Here is a 12,434-nt window from a genome sequence, read left to right on the forward strand (position 1 = left end):
GGTCTGGAAAACTACAATGAGAAATGGGCTTTGCAGCCTGCCAGCACCAGTGCCTGGGGCATCCCAGGGGCTCCCCCTTCTGCTCTGGCCCCCCAGAATACTATTCCATTTGAGAGCAGTAACACTGGATTCACACAGGATATGGGCCACTGAAAAAGGATGAAGAGGTGTGCACAGCATGTCTAAAAATGTGAGACCCTGATAGGGTTATATGACAGTCATACTTCCTTTTAAACTAGTGACCAGAATGCTACCAGAGAGGGTAGGCAAAAGAAGTGAAAAAGTCAGAGGAGCAAAAAAGGTTATCTACATTTGTTATTTTTCATTAAGTCTCTCAAATAAAGAGGAAGGTATCCAATTACATGAATGTTAGAAAGAGGCAGGAAATGAAAAACACTCATAATCATCTTAATTAGCTTACCACACCTTTGGCTGATTTATGTCCAGATGCAATTAAGGGATTCCAAGCTAATTTTTTTTTTGAAACAGGATTTTTATTTTTTTTTTCCCCTGCCCAGCATGGGCATCCTCCCATGCTTCCTGTTGAACAGTGGTAAACAGATTTTTCAGCTCAGCCATGCAGGGCACTCAGAGGAGCAAGCAGGAACCCAGCCAAGGGGCTTTGACTTATCCTGCGAGTGGTTTTACAGCTCTGTCTACAGTATGACTGTCGAATGTGGCATAGTATGTGCTGAAATGGCCTTCAAAGCTGTGGGAACAGGGGCTGTATAGCCAGGAGGGCTGTCCTTGTACATCAGCACGTTGGTTGGTGGTGGGATTGGTGTATCCTGCCTCGTCGCACTGCTCTGCAGCAGGTAGGTGCAGAAGGTGCAGCAGTGAGGAGCAGGAGCGGTGGTGGGAAGGTGGTGAGTACCTGCTGGCACCTCCTGTGCTGTGTTGTGGTTGCTACAGCTGATGGGATGTGACTGCTGCTGGCTGATGCTAATCCCAACAGGGACATGAGCTTAAGTAAAAAGCATTAGGCACTTCATTGTGCCACCCAAAATGTGACGTTTCAGCTCAGGAGGAGACAGAGAAATACAGGAAGTTGTCTAGGCACGCTGTGAAACAAAGAGATAGAAAACACGTGGAAGAGGAGACAAAGCTGGAGACCCAGGACAAGAAGACTGAGGAGATGAAGGACATGGGGATGAGGAAGCAGAACTGTTCTGGTAAAGGAGGTTCCCTGGCTTCATGTTCTGAAGTTGGAACCTTTGAAGTTGGGTACATTTTTGAATTGTACCTCTCTGAACTAGACAGTCTGCTTGATTTGCTCCAAGATCAGAGCATTTAGGACATGCATTGCAAGTGTTTGGTCCAAAAGGGCGTGCTACTGTCTGAGAAAGGTAGACACAATATATGCTTAACAGAAATCAAAATGAAAACATTGCTAACAGCAGGGAGCCTAGGAACACACTGAAAAAGGACCTGTGGACCAAATTTCCCTTTATAGGTAACTATTTTCTGTAGTCATCTCCATAAATTCATCAAAATTTGTCTAATCTAAAGGATATTCTGGTTTATTTCTCCCATCCAGAACCTTCTGTTAAAAACTTTGATTGCAGCCAAGCCACACACACCTGTTTGCCCGAGGCAATATTGTTCTTTTGTTTAAATGTGCCTTCTCACTCCTTGTGTTTAATTCACTATTGTATTTATAGAACGCAGTGGTGTTCTTCCTTAGCCTTTATTCTGCGAGGACGAATAAGTCAAGCTCTTCCAGTTTACTCCTGCGTGTTTGACTGCCCACTGCTAATCCCCATAGCTGCTCACTGCACCTGCTCCAGCTGAATTCATCTGTGTCTGACATGGGTGACTAGTACTGTAAAGACGATTCCAGGTGCAGTTTTACAAGCACAACGGCCTTAATATTTCTTCATCTCTCTTGAAAAGTTCCTCCCCAGAAAACTGGAATTGCACTCATGTTTTGCTCAGATGCTTTACACCAGACCAGTAGCCCAAAGCGAGTTCATGATTAACCAGTGCACTCAGGGCTTTCTCTGTGTCCACAGCTTTCAGGGGCTAAGCATTTCTGGTATGAGCTGAAAGCTCATTATTAAACCTCCAGGTTCACAACCCCACAATCCTTCTCCTTAATGCTGTTCATATTATCAGCGTTGTCCAGTTTTTCCTGTAGAGTCCAAATCTTCACTGTTTTGACAGCAACTCCCACCTTCATGTCATCAGAAACAAAGAACACATCCTTCAAATCACTTTTACTTATCACCATAAACTTAACCTCACTGCAATAACTTTCCAAGCCGTTGTTGCCGATGGACTCAGAGGACAATGGAATTCAGCTTCTCCTCTGTAAGTGTCACCTGTGCCCTGATGGACTGGGACAACGCACTGCCTATTGGTAACAGCTAGCTATAGGCTGAGGAGCTCCAACCACCCGTAACAAAAACTTGAGTTTTGGTCCCCTCTCTACTTCATTGTGACTTGCTTTGAAGGCTACAAGCAAACAGAGCCCCTCCGTGATGAACGTTGTTCAAGAATATTGAGAACCTGCCTTTTGAAAGATCTTCCATCTTTTGTGCATCTGTCCAACCCCTCTTTCTCCCACCCCACTCATAACAACAGCAGTAAACCACCCAGGATAATAAACTATTCTGAACAAGAGCTGCCTGTTTGCTTTGTATCCACAGCACTGGAAACATAAGAGCCTGAATGATGTACGCTCAGCTGTGAACAATGGAAATGCTGAAGCACTAAAACCAAACCTCCTATAGACAAAATGAAGCCTTGTTTCTAAGATGAACTGCTAACAGCAAGCTGAGCTGAACCTGCACTGAACTAGCACCCTAACTGAAAATGAAGTCAATATTACAGATTAAATAATTTGCTCTTCTTCTTTAAAAGTGAGACCCTTTGACAAATGACAGCATCAAGGATCTTCATGGAGCTATTGCTTTGCTCCGGGTGACAGCTGCACTTTACAAGTAGACCATCTCTGATTACTGCTCTTCCCCTCTGACACTTCACTGCCAATAAGTGTATTCCTTTTAAAAATAAGATTTCCTAATGAATTTGGCCAATAAACATGGATTTCACTGACAGACAAGATGGTGGAGGAAAAGTGAGAAGAAAACTTGTTCTACTTACTGTCAATAAACTGGATGTGCTGTTGACAAGACAAAACATCTCACAGTCAGTAACCATAGTAATGTATGTGCTCGCCTAACACAGGTGTCCAAAAATCTCCTCCTGCCATTCTCCCTGAAAGCACAGAAAGCACAGACATTCCCTAAACCATCACTTCTGTCTTTCAGGACCGAACTCACTAAATGAACATAATATTTCTACACTACCTGGTATTACTAATGTAAATGCGCTAATGAATTAACACCTCTTTGGAGCCATTTTAGAAAGTATTTTCATATTATTTAAGATATAAGAATTTAACCCATCTCAGACTCCATTTCTCACAATCAGAAATTGCTGCCATTGCCTTAAGTATCAGGCCAGTGGACGGGTGGGAAACAGGAAAACTAAATACTGCTTGACTACTCTTTTTATCTATTCCATTTTTAAGTCTTTTTCTAAAACCTGCTGCAAGCTGTAACCTTTATCTGTAATTACCATTAAGGAGCACTGGCATTAAATAATATTGAAAAATTATAAACTCAGGACATGAAAATGAAATCTGAAAATGAGTTTAATTATTCATGAATAGCCTTTGGAGATATCCACCTATTTCAATAAGGCCAATGCTGTCGGGTCTGTACCTATATACCTCTTTTATAACACCTGGATACCTCTATTCAATATACGGATAGGTGGGAGGCACTGATTTTTCTCAGCTTTATAGAGGAAGAGCAGCTGCACAGGGAAACTAAAGATGCCATTTTCAAAGTGATCTTTTTCAGAAGTGACTTAGCTCTGTACTTACGGCAGGAGTTTTAAGAATGGGTATGTGATTTACTCCAATTAATTGCACAGCTTGTGGCAGAGCCAAGCGCTGAATCTGGTGTCCCAAATTGGGAGCTGATCTCTATTCATTACTCTTTCAGTCCTTTCCCAGGAGAAGAGAGCAATTTGCTGTCATGCCCAATAACCTCCTAGACTTGTGACAAAATCTGCCTTAACACAGCAGGTGTGTTCTTCTTTTGCAGTCACTCTCATAGCTTGGCTCCGGAGGATCTTCCAAGCCCTTCTTGTGCCAAGCCACCACAGAGGGAATCAGTGACAGCCTTGCATGGCCACCCCCATCTCCCCCTGTTCACCTGCCAGGGGACACACGGTGCCTGTGACACTCACAGCACAGCGTATCCAGCAGATCCTTCACCATTGCCACCTCCTCCTCTGCCTATGGAAACCAAGTTTCCTCCCAGTGAATTTCTACCCATGTTTATTCAGATCAAAGCAGAAGGCAAACAAAAGCATCTGCTTGATTGCAACTTCCCCAGGTCATCCAAATTGCTTTCAATCAGCAGTTGTCCTCCTCTCTGCACCCTTCTGAAAGCTTGATCAGCTGTCAGACTTCAGGTTGCCTCCCAGGAGCCTGATGAAAATGTTACAAAGACAAGGACAACACTCAGAAGCCACACCAGCACCACTTCATGACAAATAATTTTTCTTACCATCCTGCTGAAGTGGGCCAGCTAGCCATGTTTACTTTAGTGCATGTCAAATACCATCCAAGAAAAAAAAATCCCTCTACAAATCTAAATATATTGTGGCAGCATTACTTTTATTACCCACCTTTTGTAACAAGAGCACAAAGGTCTCAGATTACTTGGACAGGAAGCATTTTTCTAATTTTAAGTATTTTTAAAGCATTATATCCATCTACTCCCACATCATGCTTTCTACTATTTTTCCTGGGACTAAGACCCAACAGGGTTATGACTGACTGTGCCTATTTAAATAACGTTAGCTTCCTTCCTTCCTTCCTTCCTTCCTTCCTTCCTTCCTTCCTAGCAACTTCCCCAGTGACCACACTAACGCTCACAAAAGCCTCTCTGTTTTCTGGAAGCTGCACATTTTTAAATGTTTATCTCTTATTTAGTGTTCTCCCAAATTATTACAGGAAGAGAAGATACTGCACAGTCACGTGGCAGGTTTATAGCATCCTTGGTTTGTATTTGTAAGTATATTTAAGTGCTTACCCTGCTGTTACTGACTCCCACTTTGCCAATGGCACTGGTAGGCAACCAGGAGTTCTGTTAGGCTGAGAAGGGAAGGTTGATTTCTGTTCTTAAGAAAGCTTAGGGTTCAAGTATTTAATGCTGTACCGTATCTCAAATGTTTTGTAACTTACCTTATGGAAAGACCTGGATCAGCTTTTTCAGTTACAAGTTTCTGTTTTATATTTTTCAGTATCAGCTTCCCTATCCTTCTATTTATCATGCATTCACAGAGAGAAGGAGTATTGTTTTAACAGCTCCCTCTCAGCCAGGATGTTGTTTTTGTTGAAACTGGCATACCCTGTTTTCCCCCTCAATTACAGCTTATTAGGCAACCTGTAAAATATTCTTTGACATTTTCTAAGTACCATTTACATTCTTCTTCCTTCCCAGCTGACTTAGCCCAGAATTGTTTTCAGCACTGTGAAATTACATCAGCTGAAGCTACTTATTTGCATTGTGTTTGCCTTCAACAGATGTAATCAAATTATGAACATTTTTGCTTTTTATACCATTATGTCTTACTGTGATTCATTCCCTCTGCTAAGTCAAAAGTCTAGCCTAGAGTTTCACTGGTCTCTGGTGCAATACTTTTTTAACAAGAAAATTAAGAGTGCTATTTAGTGATTCTGAAGATGCTTCAGTCCTGGCCACATGAGACTGCCAGCATATATCATTTGGATTAACATCTCCCACGAAGATGCATGTTTCTTTTTCCTACTATACATTATAGATGGTAGTTCAAGGAGCCAGTCGTCTATTCCTCCATAAAAACTGCTGTTCTCTCACAGACAGCAACTAATACTCCATTTTGTGTGTTTCATGGTGGGAAATCAATCCATGAGATCATTTCTTTGTCATTTGTCACTAGTAAATAAATCATGCTTTTTCTCTTTTCTGTTATAGGATGCCATTTCTCATCTTCTTCTGCCCACTAAACCTTTCTAAAGAGGTTATAACTAGTGATTTAGAGATTTCAGTCACAAAAAATTTCCCATCAAGCTTCAGCAATGCCATCTCTATTGAATTTATGCTCATAAATGAGCAATTCCAGTTCCTCTGTTTATTATCTAGGCTCCTCACATTAGTTTAAGCAGCTAAATGATTTCTCCTCATCATGTCCTTGGCCATTTGGGTTGGTGTTATTCACCCCAGCATGGTTTAGGGGCTAAGGGGGTTCTCATTTGTTTCCCCTTTTTACTTTTTACAAGTGCTGGATCTGTCAGAGATCCCACGTTGGCAGCTGTGGGTCCCTTCCCCACAAAGGGAAGAAGCAGCAGATTTTCCCCCAGCCCTTGGATCAGGCTTTGCCTGCTCATTCAGAAACCTCAGAGAAGAGAAGAACAGCCTCCTTCCTCAAACAAAGCCAGGAGACATTAAACACAACTCTAATACTACACCCAGGGTTCATGCTGGTACTGCCTGAAAAATTCTCTCTTTGAAGCCATTTTATAGCTGCTCCTTTCTGCCTGGTATGAATTTGTGCCTGCAGGCTTGCTTAGGCATGCACAAGTGGTTTCTGTTGTTACTCTGATTAATATTTGACAATGTGATGCTTTGCCTCTTCCACCCCCCTTAAAAAATAATAAATAAATAAGTAAATAAATTACACTGCCACACGAGTAGTTTTGCACCTCAGAGGAGAGTAGACAGGAATGAGCACCTCTGAAGCCCAAATCATTCTTTGTATGTTTCCATATCCTGGCTGCTTCTCTTAGTTTTCATTGTTGTATAGGAAAAGTGTCACTAGAAATACTGGAGGCCAGTTAAAGGATAAAAGTGTTTTATTCTGCATAAATTCAGTCTTTAATAAGTGTGGTTTTGACCCCTGATTTTTAGTATTATACGAAATTTGATCAGGATGGTTGTCCTGCACAAATAGTCAAAGCTGCAGAAGCCCATGCTTCTTGGAATCAGTACCTCATCTGGTCTGAGATGTATTGGACATTGAATGAGAACAGCTTTTGCAATCTTCTGTCAATGCCTTGTAAAATGGTTCTTTTACAGGATGTGCTTTAAAACAGGACCAATTATTCTTGCAGATTGTAATACAAATCGTAGTGTAATTAGTACTTAACGGCAATAATAAAAGAAAGTGAGAAAAATGGTGAAAGAAAAAGAGAGAAAAAGCAATTTATTCAAAGTAATTGCACTTCCACCTATTTATTTAATGTGTTTGCCACTTTGAAGTCTTGTCGTCCTGCCAATACAGTAGCACAATGTTCTACTTCTAGCCCTTTATATGTCTTCGCAGAAAAAAAATCTCAGCTGCAGTATTCTCTTACTCTCGGAGGAGAAATGATTCCTTCCTAATCCAAATCTTCTAATGGCTCAGCATTTTGTGTTGAGAGATCTTACATCATCTTGGGAGATCAAAAAAGCAACTTTTCAGATGAGTGTCCTAAAGGAACCATTGTCTATACAGTCGCTTTAAAAGCTGAGACTTCTTTTTCCTCCCACATCTGAAGCATTTTCTTACTTAGGAGATGTTTATTGCATTCTCTGTAACCACTTCTTACTCAGCTTGCTTAGCCCGATACAAACTCACATTTAATGATCTCCTTATTATTTCAAATGCCTCAAGAAACTTGATTTAATTCAAAGCCAGTACTGCCACAAGGGTATTGCAGGTCTCAAAGATCTCCTTGCGAGTCTGCTGGAAGAAAGAAAAAAGGGGAAAAAAGAAAGGCAAAACAAAAAGCACTAGAAAATAGCCACAAAGAACAAAGGTACAGGCTGCACTAACAAGCGTGTCTGAATGAGATCCAGCACTTTACACTCTTTCATCAGTACTCCATGGAGCTCAGGATTCCCAAATCCTCCAATATTTAAGGGCTTCTTTATGCGTTTGGTTCTAAGTCTCCAGATCTACGTCTATGGAAACATGAAACAAGTGCAAACCGCTACAGTGCTAATTCCCAAAGTTGGCAGAGTGGCTGAATCGATGGTGTTCCAAAAGCGTGAACTGCCTCACGCATTTCAATGGACTGCTTGGTCTCATAACTGCCGGCAACCATTTGAATAAGGAGGTTTCCAGCTGTCTCATCACTGGTCATGACACTAAAATCATTGAGATAATGTATCCTCTCTATATGCCAGTTGCTTTCTGGTCAGTGGTCAAAACCCTCCAGGTTCATCCCTCACAACTCCTATGGCATATGAATGAGCTGGTAACGTGAACATTTTTGAAAGCACAAAACCTAGACACAACACATAATATACAAGAAGCATCTGGAGAGCCATCAGGGTAGCAAATGTATGAATGAATTGTTTACAGCTGTGTAGAAACTCATTGATTTTCAGCAAGGCTGCTTGGACTTTCCAGCCCACCCCAACCTGGTGTCACAGCAGCCAGGAGCCTTGAAGCACCATTCAGATCCTGCTTGCCACCAAGGACCCAGGTGTGCTTGTCATGTGTAAACTGGTCTGTCATAAAAGCAAAACAAAACAAAACAAACAAACAAAGTTTTTGAAATCTCGTCTGTTTTCTCCAGTGCACCAGTTGCTATAATAAGAATTGTGACTTTTCTGTCTACCTTGCTTTAGTTTTATTGTACCCACACTGACCTTGTACCATTTTATCTGCCATGACATGCCATAACAGAATAAACTGTGCACCGTAGGCATGTCCTAAGGAGCACAAAAGGTGAAACTACAGCAGGTTCCTGCATTTCTGAGCTGCATTTTAATCAAAAGTTACTGCCTGCCTCTTCCGTGGCCAGCCCATAGACAGGGTGATTTATTTCCTGAAGCTTTTGGTGGTTTTGAAAGAGCTGCTGAGCCCCAGGCTCGTCCCCAGGGCTGCAGGGAGCCAGCATACCCGTCCGTGTGTCCTTGTGCCCAGGCAGTCCTCACTGTGTTCTCCTGCACGTGATCAGTTGTGCAAGCATTTTGCCCTTCCAGATCAAATAACATGACCCAAGGTGTCTCACATGATGGGACTCAGGAAAAATGAGAAGCCTGAATTGCTATGGTTTCACCTTTCTGAAGTGAAGCGCCTGAACCAACAACATTTTTTACTCTTCTGGAACCTGGGGACATGCATTTTTTGATCATCCCTCTGAAAAAATGCAGTAGGACTGTTTTTCACAGAAATGAGCTGAGAACAAAAAAAAAAACTGACACCAAAACAAAATTATTAGTATTGAGAGCATAAATGTATGATATGGCTGAAGGAGTAGAGAGAGATCTAACTGAAAATGCCATGCAGTTATCTTCTGGTTATCTCCAGAAGAAAGTCCCAAAGCAGAACATCCTGTCCCACCTGCAAATAGAAAAGCATCCCTAAATGCCCACAGCAGGCTGCAAGCTAAGCAGAACTGATCTGCTGACTTTGTGAATGTGCATTTGGTGTGATGTAATTATCATATCATTTTGCAGGGCACCATCAAGAATATGAGTAGGAGGAGCTTCGTCTCCCCTGCTGCATAGCTTAAAAGCCAGTAAAAATACTTAGTTCGCTTTCTCCAAGCAGCACTGCCACTGTGAGTTTTAAAGTGACAATGACAAAAGGGATTAATCCTTATTAATCATAGTAATCTTGACTTAACACTGCACATTTACTTGGATTCAGGGAAGAAATAAAGCCTTTAATCTTCCAGCAATTCAGCCAACTCAAAAATAGAAATACACTGGAAATATATTTGAGAGTGTAAAACTGAAACATGCTTCCTTGCCACCTCCAATTCTGCTCTCAGCTACAAAGTGAAGGATCAGAATATTACAAGTATTCATGTGGTGTTTCTGTCCAAGGCAGGAGATGAGTGCCTTGCTCCTATCATCCTGCTGTATTGCTGACATTCTTGATACCTGAGCAGCTGTGATGTTTTGACAATTTTAAAACAACAGCTGGCTGTTTATATCTCATAAGCATATGTAGTTTTTTTTTTCTCTGAAAATGCATCATCTGAAAGTCCAGATTGGCCAAAAAAATCAAGCCTGGTCCCGTAATGGCTTTCAAAGTGGATACTCTACAATTCCTAGTATTGCTTTCCTGTCCCAGTCTCAGGGATAAAAAATGCAATGGGAACTGGCTGTTTTTTGGAAACACCAGCAGCTGCTTTAAAGTGATAGCATAGATGCATAAAAGTGAGGCAGGAGTAGCTAAATATACTCATTAGGAGTTATTGACTACCCAACATGATCTTAAAATTCAAATTCCATTTTACATGACAGAGCATGTATTCAGGACATCTGGGATTTGAAAGTTTTGACATTTGTTTTGGACAAGAGAGATGCTGTGTTGAGATTTCATGCTTCACCATGAGACTTTCCTCTCACACCCCAAGACCTGTCCTGAGTTGTCTTTCACTTTCAGTGCTTTTTCGCAGCTCTTCCTGCAAGTGCTGAAGCAGCTCCGAGTCTCCATAAAGTGGCTAGCAACTTTATCAAGCACCTGTGTCCAGTGTGTCTTAATTTCATGAGAATTAGCCTGTCATTGATAGCTATTTGCTGCCACAGCAAGTTCAACAGTTGCCATTTGCTGCTTGCTTCCAGTTCCCCCAATGCCCATTAACACGCTTGCCACTGTATGGACAGCAAAAAGAGGTTGTGTCTGTGGGAGCAGCTGCCTTGCCTCGTCACTGCTGCTACCATCATTTCTTCTGATGGCAAAAATCCAGAGACTGAGCCCTCTATGGGCTGAAGCTTCCTCTGGTGGGGCTGCACTGCAGACTACTTCTGGAAAGTGCCACCATGGATGCCTTGGCACATCAGGCCAAGCCCTACTGATACACAACACTGTGCTAGAACAGCTGTGTTTACGTTAGGGATTTCGCCAAAGGAGTATCGACATTAAATCATGCTGTACGTGGCATTACAATAACAGCAAGATCTGATTTGTAGCCCAGGCCTTTATTAATCTGCTGTGCCTAATAAAGCCCCACGCAGCTCCCAGCCTGTTAAGCATCCTGCTGCAAGCCCCCCAGGTGCCCTGGGGTGCTGTCCCCTTCCTCACAACATGATGCTCCCGATGGGGCTCCCCAGCAGCCCCCCATGTCCAGACCGGGTGTGATCTCCTGCAGAGAGCCCATCTGCCCCAGGAGCTGCGGTGCTGCCAATGTCACCTTACCCCTCGTTTCTCTTTCCAGATCATTAACTGTTAAAGAGGGAGAGAAAGCAGAAACGAGTCCTGCTGCCCTGAGAATGGTGTAACGTCAGAAGGGGATCGCTACACGTCATCAATCCTTTGCTAAAGGGAGCGTAGGGGACACCTTTGCCAAAAAACAGCACGAAGAGTGAGGGCACATCTACAGCAACCCCAACCCCACTCCCCTCAGGGCCTTTGTGGCTTTCTTCTGCCTCCATGAGGCCATGTAAGCCAGGCCTCTGCAGCCAGTCCCGACTAAATTTGCACACCCAGGCCCCATGGTGACCATCCCTGGTGTGCCAGCAGCTGTCTGGAGGTGCCTGGATGGGAGAGGAGCCTTGGCCCTGGCACAGGCCGCACGGTGCAGCCATGCAGTCAATGTCTGGCTTAGACTCAGGGTTTTCAGTGGACTGCAGCGAAGCCTCAAGGTGCCTGCGCTGCTTCAACTTCATCCCCAAACCCGGCTTTTTGTCTTCTCAAAGCCCTCTGAAGAACGTGAGAGTTCCCGTGTAATGGATGGCTGTACCCCTGCTGCCTCACTGTTTTCAGCACAAAACAGTTTCCAATTTAATGTCCCAAGTGGGAATTTCCAGCTGTAAGCTGGCTGCGCTTTTACTGCAGCGAGCGAGCAGGCTGACTTGCAGCCACATGATTTGCTTTTGACATTGAACTGTTTGTTCTTTTCACATCCTGGCCACTTCTACCGTGCCTAAGCATCACTCATAAAATATAAGGGCTTGAAAACATAACCTCCAAAAAGCAGTGGAGCTGTTTGGCTTGCACTTCTCAACAATTAGATCCTTTTAAACACTATTAGCCTTTGTTTCTAAGGGTTTGTGTACCCCAAACACACCGTGCTGCTGTATTCTTTTCACACAGCTCAGTGTTAGAAGCTTGGCATGGTACTGCACCCAGCTACGTGCCTCCTGCACCAGAAGTTTCTGATGCAACTGCATTGATCAAAAAAGGTGAAACCAGGGAATACCCAGTTATCAGTCTCAACTATCTTAACCTGTATGAATCATTGATGAAGACTGTGGAAAGCCCTATGCAAAATCTTCAGAAGCTCCCTTTGACTTTAAGGATACCAAAGGATCCAGGTACACCTGCAGGAGGTAGTAGAGGAGAGGAGCAGGAGAAGACAGGCTTTGCCATCTGCTTCTAAAAGCCAGCCAACACTCTGGATTAACAGACGGAGAGAGTGCAACCCCATCTCT

This window comes from Netta rufina (assembly GCF_964035555.1).
Source record: "Netta rufina genome assembly, chromosome: 3".
NCBI classification, from domain to species: domain Eukaryota; kingdom Metazoa; phylum Chordata; class Aves; order Anseriformes; family Anatidae; genus Netta; species Netta rufina.